This window comes from Mus pahari, chromosome 13 (assembly GCF_900095145.1).
Source record: "Mus pahari chromosome 13, PAHARI_EIJ_v1.1, whole genome shotgun sequence".
NCBI lineage: Eukaryota > Metazoa > Chordata > Mammalia > Rodentia > Muridae > Mus > Mus pahari.
Window position 1 is genome coordinate 48,571,529 of NC_034602.1, and position 11,055 is coordinate 48,582,583.

General features: G+C 36.3%; 1 non-coding gene across 1 annotated transcript; it reads left to right on the forward strand.

The window, feature by feature from the left end:
• The first annotated feature begins 9,454 nt into the window (after nt 1-9,454).
• Nucleotides 9,455-9,585, forward strand: LOC115065290. Its single transcript, XR_003845077.1, has one exon. It is a non-coding gene; the product is annotated as a small nucleolar RNA SNORA17 (small nucleolar RNA).
• The last annotated feature ends 1,470 nt before the right edge of the window (nt 9,586-11,055 follow it).

The following is an 11,055-nucleotide window of genomic DNA, read 5'->3' on the forward strand; positions in this document are numbered from 1 at the left end:
GATTATAGGTCTAAATAAGGTAGATGTTATATGCTAATTTGCAAGTTTTATACATGTATTATCCTCTTGCATTTCTTTTCAACAAAGATATGATAATTAATTTCTATATATGTATGTCAAAATATTTGACATAAGAAGTTATAAATATTTCTGAAAGAAGATGCAAATAATGGATATTATCTATTCTATAGTTTTATGAACTTGCCTGCAATGACAAATGATGGAATTTATAGTCTGGTGGTTGTATATAAATTTTCTTGTTCTTTATCATTTGTTCATTAACTTTGTATTTCATTGATAATTTTTGTCTACATTTTAGATATAAACTGTTTCTATCATGTGAACAGTGGACTATGACCAATTCTGAAACTAAACATATTTCAACTTAAAGCTTTAACTCTTATTTATAATACATATTTGAATATCCTTCTCTTCTTACCATATATGTATGTATTACATTAATTATGCTTATTCTGTTGTATTATAGAACACCAGTGTTCCTCTAACATTTATAGATGATCTCAAATAGCTGAGCAGTGGTGGCACATGCCTTTAATCCCAGCACTTGGGAGGCAGAGGCAGGTGGATTTCTAACTTCAATGCCAGCCTGGTCTACAGAGTGAGTTCCAGACATCCAGGACTATATAGAGAAACCCTGCCTTGAAAAACAAACAAACAAAAAGCAGCAAACAAAAAAAAGATGTTTTCAAATATTTATCTTCATTATAAAGGAATTAAAAATATGTGGTCATATATATTTATGTATAATAGGTGACAAATCATATTTTGAGTGGGTCAGTAATAATATAAAGAAAAATAATGATATAGTCCACTTACCATATTCAGTTCCATTAATACTGCATTCTCTGGATTGACTTGAAGAATCAGAGGGATCAAAAAATCAGTCACCTGAAAGTAAAAACTTTTGAGCTTACTGTGACACATTTCATCTCAATAACTATAGATCTTTCCACTCATGAAATTTTTCTGTAATTCTTTTTTTTTCTGTAGAAAAGAATTCATGCACATCTACAGAAGGAAAATATCTTACTTTAAGATATTATTCATGAGAAAATGTATTCCAACTAAGCTCAATTTATATCTAGTTAATTTTTTCTAGGCATATCTAGTTCATCTTCTTGGGCAACAGGAATCCACCTAGTGGCAATTCTTTTTGATTAGTCTATGAGTAGCAACTATAGTATTGTTTTCTCTTTTTTTATAGTTTTTCTTCAAGGAACTCCATTTTTATATTACAACTACAGCTGGCAAACTAAGTCTGGACTGGGGCATAATTTTGTTAAATATCATACTTACTATTGGTCAAAAATCACATTATGTTGATATGATTTTCATCCATGACTAATTATTACAACATTGTTATAAAGTTGAGAGAATTATGTGTTATCAAATGATATTGGTATTTATGGTAAAAAATTAACATACAATTTCCCATTTATATTAAAACTCATTTTTTAAAAGTCCTAAAGCTGGATAATTATTTTTTGCATTAGATAGAAGAATTAAAATATAATTCTTTCTATATCATGCTATCTGATACTTAAAAGTGCAAAATTGAAGTAAATTTATAACTGAAATAGTAAATCAGAAAGTAATCTATACACAAACACACAGTGTTCTTCATTTTGTAAACTCAAGGATGTAATTTATCTGCTAAGTACCAAGATTGATGCTTTCTTACTGTTATCGTTTCTGTGTTAATAAATTGGAACTCAGCAAGCACCTCCAAATGTTCAATCCTGACCCTACAATTAGCTTTCCACTGACTCTCTTCCCTGATTATCAGCACAAACCCTTACTTTGAGCAATCCCATAATTAGCCAGACAATAAGGTTTCATGTGCTAAAATATCCTGACTGGTTGAACATTTGCTAAGCACTCATCTGTCACTTCCCCTGGATGGATCGCATGCCCTTCTTTAGTTAAGAGGACTGTCAGTCCTGCTTCTCATTAAGCTGACATTAATGTGCCTCCAAAATTTGAGTGTAGCAATTAAAAGTTTTGAGCTCTACTTAAATGGCACCGAGCTAAATGCTAGATGCAGGAACTTGTACTGATCTTCCTTAAAATAAAAATAAAAAAAATAATAAAAGACAGAGTTGATAGTAGCACAGAGAAAAATTAAATATTTATGATTATTTTGCTACAGGAAATAGAAACTGAAAATAAAACTTTCTCGACATATCAGTTAGTTTATTGTAATTTTGTTTCATTCTCCTATATCCTTCAAATATATCATTTTAATTTAATGGTTATATCTATTCCTCTTCATTTTTGCTTTCTTTATGTGAATGTAAGGATGGTTTCTTGTATTTATTGTCTTAGTAAATTACACAGTAAAATATGTACATTGTATACTGACTATGTCTAGATAAGAAGCAATTGAACTCCTGATTTCTGCTATTTGTTTCTTAATTTGGGGATACTGTCTCAAAACTATCTACGTTTACATGTGTATTGTTTCATAATAGAAAAATAGCATGTTTCTATCAAATAAATGAAAATTAATTTTGTGTTCTAGTAACTCTTCTTGTCTTGGATATTCTTGTCATGATTATTTTTCCAAAGTGTATATGTACCCTTTTCTTTCATGAGTTCTTCTCAGGTTATTCCCAATGACCAAATGCCTGACAAGCGACTTAAGGGATAAAATGTTTATTCTGCTCACAGTCTTGTGGTCAGAGATGATAGCATAGTGACAGTGTCAGAGAGAGCACCAGGAGCATCCTATAGCTGTGGCCATTGGAACAGAATGAATTAGGAAGCAGAAAGGGAAACACCAATATTGTGTGCTTTTACCCTTTTTCTCTTTGTTCAGATGGGACCATAACCCATGCTAGGTGGTATACCTCAGATTATCTGTATTATTTTCCTTCACTTAAACCTCCATGGAAAAACCACTAATGGATATCTGCATAGGTGTAAGGAAAATTCAATCTATTGAAAAAATAATAATGTTCAGTGTTCTTTTGCCCACCCCCAGGGTTTAAAATTTTGTTGTGACTCTTGTTGTCATATTCTACTTTAGTTTATTGTAAAATGTAATTTGTATGTCTAAAACTTGTAAATTTTATTTCTTAATATCTCTTTAGTGTATTCTTATTTAATTATCATTATCAATAAATAATGTCAGAAAAAGTTTGTAGATAAGTAGAATGTTACTGAATAATCAAGAAAAGAAATAATTAGGCCTCCAGGGAGAGCTCTAACCCCTGGACTTAGGCGAGATTGCCATCTTGTATCCCAGGTCTCAATGACACCAGTCCGCACAGAAGAGGGAAATGGCTGCAGAAGCAACAGAGCTTCTTGGACAGAGTCCCTTCTGGCCTTTATCCTCAGCCAGAAGGCAGAGACCTCTGAGCACCTTCTCCGCCAGAGGTGAGGTGGCCTCCAGGGAGGGCTCCGACCTGGGGACTCAGGTGAGATTGCCATCTTGTAACCCAGGTCTATCAGAGACAAGTGCACTCAGGAGAGCACACGGGCCATAGAAGCAACAGAGCTTCTTGGACAGGGTTCCATTGGGCCTTCATCCTCAGCCAGTAGACAGAGCTGAGACCCAGACCTCTGGTACCTTCCCTACCAGAGGAGAGTTTGTCTGCAGAGAGTGTTCTGTCCACTGGGACTCAGGAAAGAGCTGGATGATGAACTCTCATTTCTGATTATCTATGCTCCAAAAGCAAGGGCATCCACATTCCTTTAAAAAACTTTAGTAAAGCTAAAAGCACATATTGCACCACAAACTATTATAGTGGGAGACTTCATCACCCCACTCTCATCAATGGACAGGTCCTATCTGTTTTTTTCCTATAGTTCTTTAAGGGATATTTGTGCTTTCTCTTTAATTACTTCTAAATGTTTGGCAAATGGATTTAACAAATATTTACAGAACAATTCATCCTAAAACAAAAGTATTTACCTTCTTTTCAGCACCTCAATGTACCTTCTTGATAATTGACCATATAATCGGTCACAAAACAGGCTTCGACAGATGCAAAAATATTAAAATTATTTCATGCATTATATCAGATCACCATGAACTAAGGCTGATCTTCAGTAGCAACATAAATAATAGAAAGCCAACACTCACGTGAAAGCTGACCAACACTATACTCAATGATAACTTGGTCAAGGATGAAATAAATAAAGAAATTAAAGACTTTTTAGAGTTTAATAAAAATGAAGCCACAACATACCCAAACTCATGAGACACAAAGAAAGCAGTCTTAAGAGGAAAATTCATAGCTCTGAGTGCTGCCAAAATGAAAGTAGAGTGATTATACACTAGCAGCTTGGCAGAACCCCTAAAAGCTCTAGAACAAAAGAAAGCAAATTCACCAAGAGGAGTAGGATGCAGGAAATAATTAAATTCTGGGCTGAATTCAACCAAGTGGAAACAAAAAGAACTATACAAAGAATTAACCAAACCAGGAGCTGGTCTTTTGAAAAAATCAACAAGATAGATAAACCCTTAGCCAGACTAACTAGAGGGCACAGAGACAGTATTCTAATTAACAAAATTAGAAATGAAAAGGGAGACATAACAACAGAACCTGAGGAGGTGCAAAACTTAATCAGATCCAACTACAAAAGGCTATACTCAGCAAAACTGAAAAACCTGAATGAGATGGACAATTTCTTAGACAGATACCAGGTACCAAAATTAAATCAGGATCATATTAACGATCTAAACAGTNCCATATGCCCTAAAGAAATAGAAGCAGTCATTAATAGTCCCCCAACCAAAAACAAACAAACAAACAAAAAAGCCCAGGACCAGATGGGTTTTATGCAGAGTTCTATAAGACCTTCAAAGAAGATGTAATTCCAATTCTCCTCAAAGTATTCCACAAAATAGAAACAGAAGGTACTCTACCCAATTCAGTCTATGAAGCCACAATTACTCTGATATCTAAACCACATAAGGACCCAACAAATAGAATTTCAAACCAATTTCCGATATGAATATCGATGCAAATTACTTACTAAAATTCTCACAAACTGAATCCAAGAACACATCAAAACAATCATCCACCATGATCAAGTAGGCTTCATTCCAGGGATGCAGGGATGGTTTAATATACAGAAATCCATCAATGTAATCCACTATATAAACAAACTTAGAGACAAAAAGCACATGATCATCTCGTTAGATGCTGAGAAAACATTTAACAAAATCCAACACCCATTCATGATAAAGGTCTTGGAAAGATCAGTAATTCAAGGCCCATACCTAAACATAATAAAAGCAATACACAGGAAACCAGTAGCCAGCATCAAACTAAATAGAGAGATACTTAAAGCAATCCCACTAAAATCAGGAACTAGATAAGGCTGCCCACTCTCTCCCAACCTAGCCAATATAGTAATTGAAGTACTAGCCAGAGCAACTAGACAACAAAGGGTGACCAAGGAAAAACAAATTATAATGGAAGAAATCAAAATATCACTATTTGAAGATGATATGATAGTATATATAAGTGACCCTAAAAATGCCACCAGAGAACTCCTAAACCTGAAAAACAGCTTCAGCTCAGTAGCTGGAGATAAAATTAACTCAAACAAATCAGTAGCCTTTCTCTACGCAAAGGATAAACAGGCTGAGAAAGAAATTAGGGAAACTACACCCTTCACAATAGTCTCACATAATATACAATAACTTGGTGTGACTCGAACTAAGGAATTGAAAGATCTGTATGATAAGAACTTCAAGTCTCTGAAGAAAGAAATCAAAGATCTCAAAAGATGGGAAGGTCTCCCATGCTCATGGATAGGCAGAATTAATATAGTAAAAATGGCTATCTTGCTGAAAGCAATCTACAGATTCAATGCAATCCCCATCAAAATTCCAACTCAGTCCTTCACAGAGTTAGAAAGGGCAATTTGCAAATTCATCTGGAATAAAAAAAAACAAAAAACACCTAGGATAGCAAAACCTATTCTCAACAATAAAAGAACCTCTGGTGGAATCACCATCCCTGACCTCATGCTGTACTACAGAGCAATTGCGACAAAAACTATGTGGTACTAGGTAAGTGACAGGCAGGTAGGTCAATGGAATAGAATTGAAGACCCAGAAATGAACCCACACACCTATGGTTACTTGATCTTTGACAAAGGAGCTAAAACTATTCAGTGGAAAAAAGACAGCATTTTCAACAAATGGTGCTGGCACACTGGCAGTTATCATGTAGAAGAATACGAATTGATCCATTCTTATCTCCTTGTACAAAGATCAAGTCTAAGTGGATCAAGGAACTCCACATTAAACCAGAGACACTGAAACTTATAGAGGAGAAAATGGGGAAAAGCCTTGAAGATATGTGCACAGGGGGAAAATTCCTAAACAGAACACCTGTAAGATCAAGCATTAACAAATGGGACCTCATAAAATTGTAAAGATTCTGTAAGGCAAAAGACACTGCAAATAAGGCCAAAAGGCCACCAACAAATTGGAAAGCTATCTTTACCAATCCTAAATCTGAGAGGGGACTAATATCCAATATATACAAAGAACTCAAGAAGATGGACTCAAGAAAATCTAATAACCCCATTAAAAACTGGGGTACAGAGCTAAACAAAGAATTTTGAATACCGAAGGGTTGCGAAGCACCTGAAAAAAAATGTAATCATCAGGGAAATGCAAATCAAAACAACACTGAGATTCCACCTCACACCAGTCAGAATGGCTAAGATCAAAAATTCAGGTGACAGCAGATGATGGCGAAAATGTGGAGAAAGAGGAACATTCCTTCATTGCTGGTGGGATTGCAAGCTTTTACAAGCACTCTGGAAATCAGTCTGGCATTCCTCAGAAAATTGGACATAGAACTACCAGAAGATCCAGCAATCCCTCTCCTGGGCGTTTACCCAGAAGATGTTCCAAATTGAAAATATGACACATGCTCCACTATGTTCATAGCAGCCTTATTTATAATAGCCAGAAGCTGGAAAGAAATTAGATGTCCCTCAACAGAGGAATGGATGCAGAAAATGTGGTATATTTACANAATGGAGAACTACTCAGTTATTAAAAACAATGAATTTATGCAATTCTTGGGCAAATAGATGGATCAGGAAGATATCACCCTGAGTGAGGTAACTCAATAACAAAAGGACACACATGATATGCATTCACTGATAAGTGGATATTAGCCCAGAAACTTAGAATAGCCAAGATAAAACTTGCAAAACACATGAAACTCAAGGAGCAGGAAGACAAAAGTGTGAATACTTTGTTGGGGAGCATGGCAGGGGGAGTGTATAGTGACCTTTTGGAGAGGAAACTAGGAAAGGGGATATCATTTGAAATGTAAGTGAAAAAATATCTAATAAAAAAAATGAAAAACTTGGTGTTGGAGAGATGGATCAGTGGTTGAGAGTACTTGATGATCTTTCAGAAAGCCCAAGTTCCATTCCCAGCATCCACACCATGGTTTACAACCATCTACAACTCAAGTTCGAGGAAATCTGGTGTCCTCTTCTGAACTCTAGACACATGTGCAGTGTGCAGATACATATATGAACAAATCATTCTCATGCATAAAATAAATAAGTTTTAAAATTTGGAAAAAAATTACTTATCTGGCATAAACAGATTATAACCTAAAATTTTAAATTAAATTCAATCAAAATTTTTCTAATACTTGAATAAAGAGTATTCAATTTTTTCTTATATCCGTTATTGTGACTCCAGGAAATGGAGTTGCAGACAGTTATGAATTGCCATGTGGGGTCTGGGAATTGAACCTGGGTCCTCAGGAAATGCAACTGGGGTCTTAGCCAGTGGGGCATCTCTCTTGGCCCATATTCTTAAATGTTTTAGGGGTTTTTCTCTCTAAAGTATACTTCACATTTGGTGGTAATGAACTTTGATATGATGAATGATTTTGAGAAACATTGGATATAAGGAATTATCCAAGTATCTAAAATGTTTTATTTGTTTTTGCATTTTATTTTAAGATTTAGGCGCTATTGTTAGATATTGAGAAGTGCAAATACATGTGAGTCCAATAATGGGAGTTCATATTATTTTTAATTTTATTGTTAAAATTCTATTTGTTGACTTTGCACTATATTTGGGATGGTAATCTCTTTTCAGAGGAAAATTTATTATGAATGTCTGAAAATACAAAAGATGTTATTTTTAACAAAATCTCCTCTGTATATATTTCTAATTAAAGCATAGATAAACTTACCAATATAAAATATTATTATATTATTATCCATTGTAAATAAGAATTACCCTTTGTCCTTCTATTAATTTCTGTAATTGAGGGTTGACAACACGTGCAATCTAATTCAGGGATTATGAGTTTTGACTATTGTTATCTCAAGAATTAGTGAATGTTTAGTTCTAAATTTTGTAAATTCATAGTTTAGAATCAATTATTCTTACATATTTAAGTTAAACTCTGTTCCTAAACTTAGTATTTTATATGAGTTTAATTATATTAATTTCTTGTGCCTAACAAGTCTTCTTGCCTTCAATAATAACCCTTCTCATTTGGTGAATGACTGCGTGTCAACAAACCTATAATGTAGTTAAAATGTAATACTGAAAACAATAAAATCTATGTCCCCCCCAAAAGAAAAGAAATAATTGCTAATAGCTTCATATAGATGTTAAAACTTTAATAAGAATCATTTACGGTCTAGAATTAATGCACAGATTTTCAAAACACTGTATGAAACACTTTACATATTTTAATTAAACGTGTTGTCTCATCGTTTTTTTTTTTTTAACCTAACATCGGTTGTTTTTACCTATTTATTTTGTTACTAGATTCTCTTCAATTATGTATTGTAGTTTTCACTTGTTAATCACAGAGTCTCTAGTTTTGAAAAGCTTTTTCTTTTTCCTTTAATTATTAATGATAGCCTTGATGATCTAGGAATATAGTGATCTTATTAAACTGTGGTGTTAGTACTCACCTTTAAGAGCTTAAAATACTTCACCCAGTGACCTCTTTGGCTTTGATGAGGTTCTACTGAGAAATCTGTTATACCGATGGGCTTAACTTTTTATGTGCCTCAGTGCTTCTGTGAAAAATTTTAGGTGTTCTGTTCTTTTCTTTGTTCTCTGAATATTCTAATTAAGCTCACTAGTCTTTAAGACCTCATACTCTGCCTTTTAGTTGAACTGTTCCATTTTATAAGCTTTCCACTGAGCTCTTTATTTCATTTTCTTGTCCATCTATTTAAAAACTGCAATTGGATTTTTTCAGCATTTTTTAGTTTTTTTTTCTTTTTTTCTTTCTGGAATCCACTTTTGTTTGTTGATTTGACTGATTTATTTCATTTGCTATTTTTTATTTGTTTCATTGAATATTCATATCATTAACTCTTAAATTGTCCAGAGCCTTATCTTCAAGTAATTCTAGATTTTGTCAAGTAGCCTTCACTGGCCTGTGATCAAATAAAAACAGTTCCTCCTTTTGTCCTTAGGAGCCTCGCTGTGTGGCTGCTGTATTCCGTGACCATCATTAGGTGGCAGACAGCAGAGAGGTTATGTCTATGCTCAGCATTGTATCTATGAACATTTGCATGATTAGTAGGCCTAATATTTCCCACCAAAACTGAGTCTGAGATAACTAGTTCACTGCTGTGCAGGTCTGGATGAGCTCTCAGGGTTTAGAGAAGTCAGAGTTGAAAGAGTCAGCTACCTGGGCCTCGTGGCATACCAGGAGTAAACCTGAGACAGAAAATTCCTGCATAGGGTCACACAGGCAGGGCATGAATGAAGGGAGCCCAAGACAACCACCAGTCCAGTGCCATAGGGACAGGCGAGGGAGCTAGCCTGAGATCAACAGCATTCCCTTGCCATTCATTACTGGGGAAGAGATCATGCCTGAGGTGACTCCTACCTGGTGCGATAATGTATAGAAAAGGCGTACCACTCCTGAGACCAGGACTGAAACAACCCTAGACATTCAGAGAGATTCCAGGTGCCATTAAGAGGAACAAATGTGTCCTGGAGAAATGGAAGAGGAGGAGAAACAGAACCATGTGGGAACAATAAAGAAGGCAGAACTGGATACTCAAGTGTAGCGAGGAATAGCGCCATGTAAGTAGCTGGTGAAGCCACCTAGTACCATATTGGGGTCCAGGCCTGTGCTGTCACAGGGGGCTATGTCTCCGTCTGTGGCCCTGCAGCAGCTGGAGTGTGTTGCCACCAAAGGTCAGGGATGCTGCCTAGGGACATGTTGATGTCTGAGGGCTGTGCAGAAGAAGCCCTTCCTCTGGGGGCATGAGAGCAGGAGCGCTGACTCCGCCCAATGCAATACCCAGGAAAGTGGGCCAGCACACCACCCAAGCAGCTAAGTAGAGCTAGCCCTAGTATTGGCAGTTGCAGGGATGGGTGTCAGCTGGTCAAGTATATGAGTGTGAGTGTGCTAACCTGTAACTTGCCTGCAATACAATGACATGGGCAAGGGAGGGAGGTCCTCCCCCGCCTTAGCCCCTTGCCACCAACAACGGGGCTGGGGAGAGTAGGCTCCGGGGTCATGAGACCACAACAGTTGTTCCTGCTCATCACGAGCAGCAGGACTCAGATGAGCAAGCCCCACACTTCTCCTGGAAAGCACAGTAGAGCTGGACAGCTGGTCTGGGCGCTGATGAGTCAGCCTAAAGACATGAGAAAGGGAGAGTTTGCTCTGATCATTGCTGGTCATGGCATTTGTGGGTCAGCTGGGCAGGTCAGAGGAGCTCACCAGGAGGTGTGCCTATAGTAGAGTTGGCAGGTTGACCAGCTTAGATACCTCTTAGGCCAAGATGAAGGGCTTTCCCATGCCAGTATCTACTCCATCTATGATATCCTGGAATGCTTGAAATGGCCTGCCCTACAAATCCAAAACCAAGGCCAACAAGATTTCCAAGAGGAGTTCCAGTGAGGTGCAGTATAGATAGTGTAGCAGAAAATATAAGAGTCTCAATGGTTGGTATCCTGAGCCAGGGAGATTTCCCAGTTAAGGCAACCCATTTCCTGATTTGAACAATTATGCCTGTTTTCTTTTCTTTTACTTTTTTTTTTTTTTT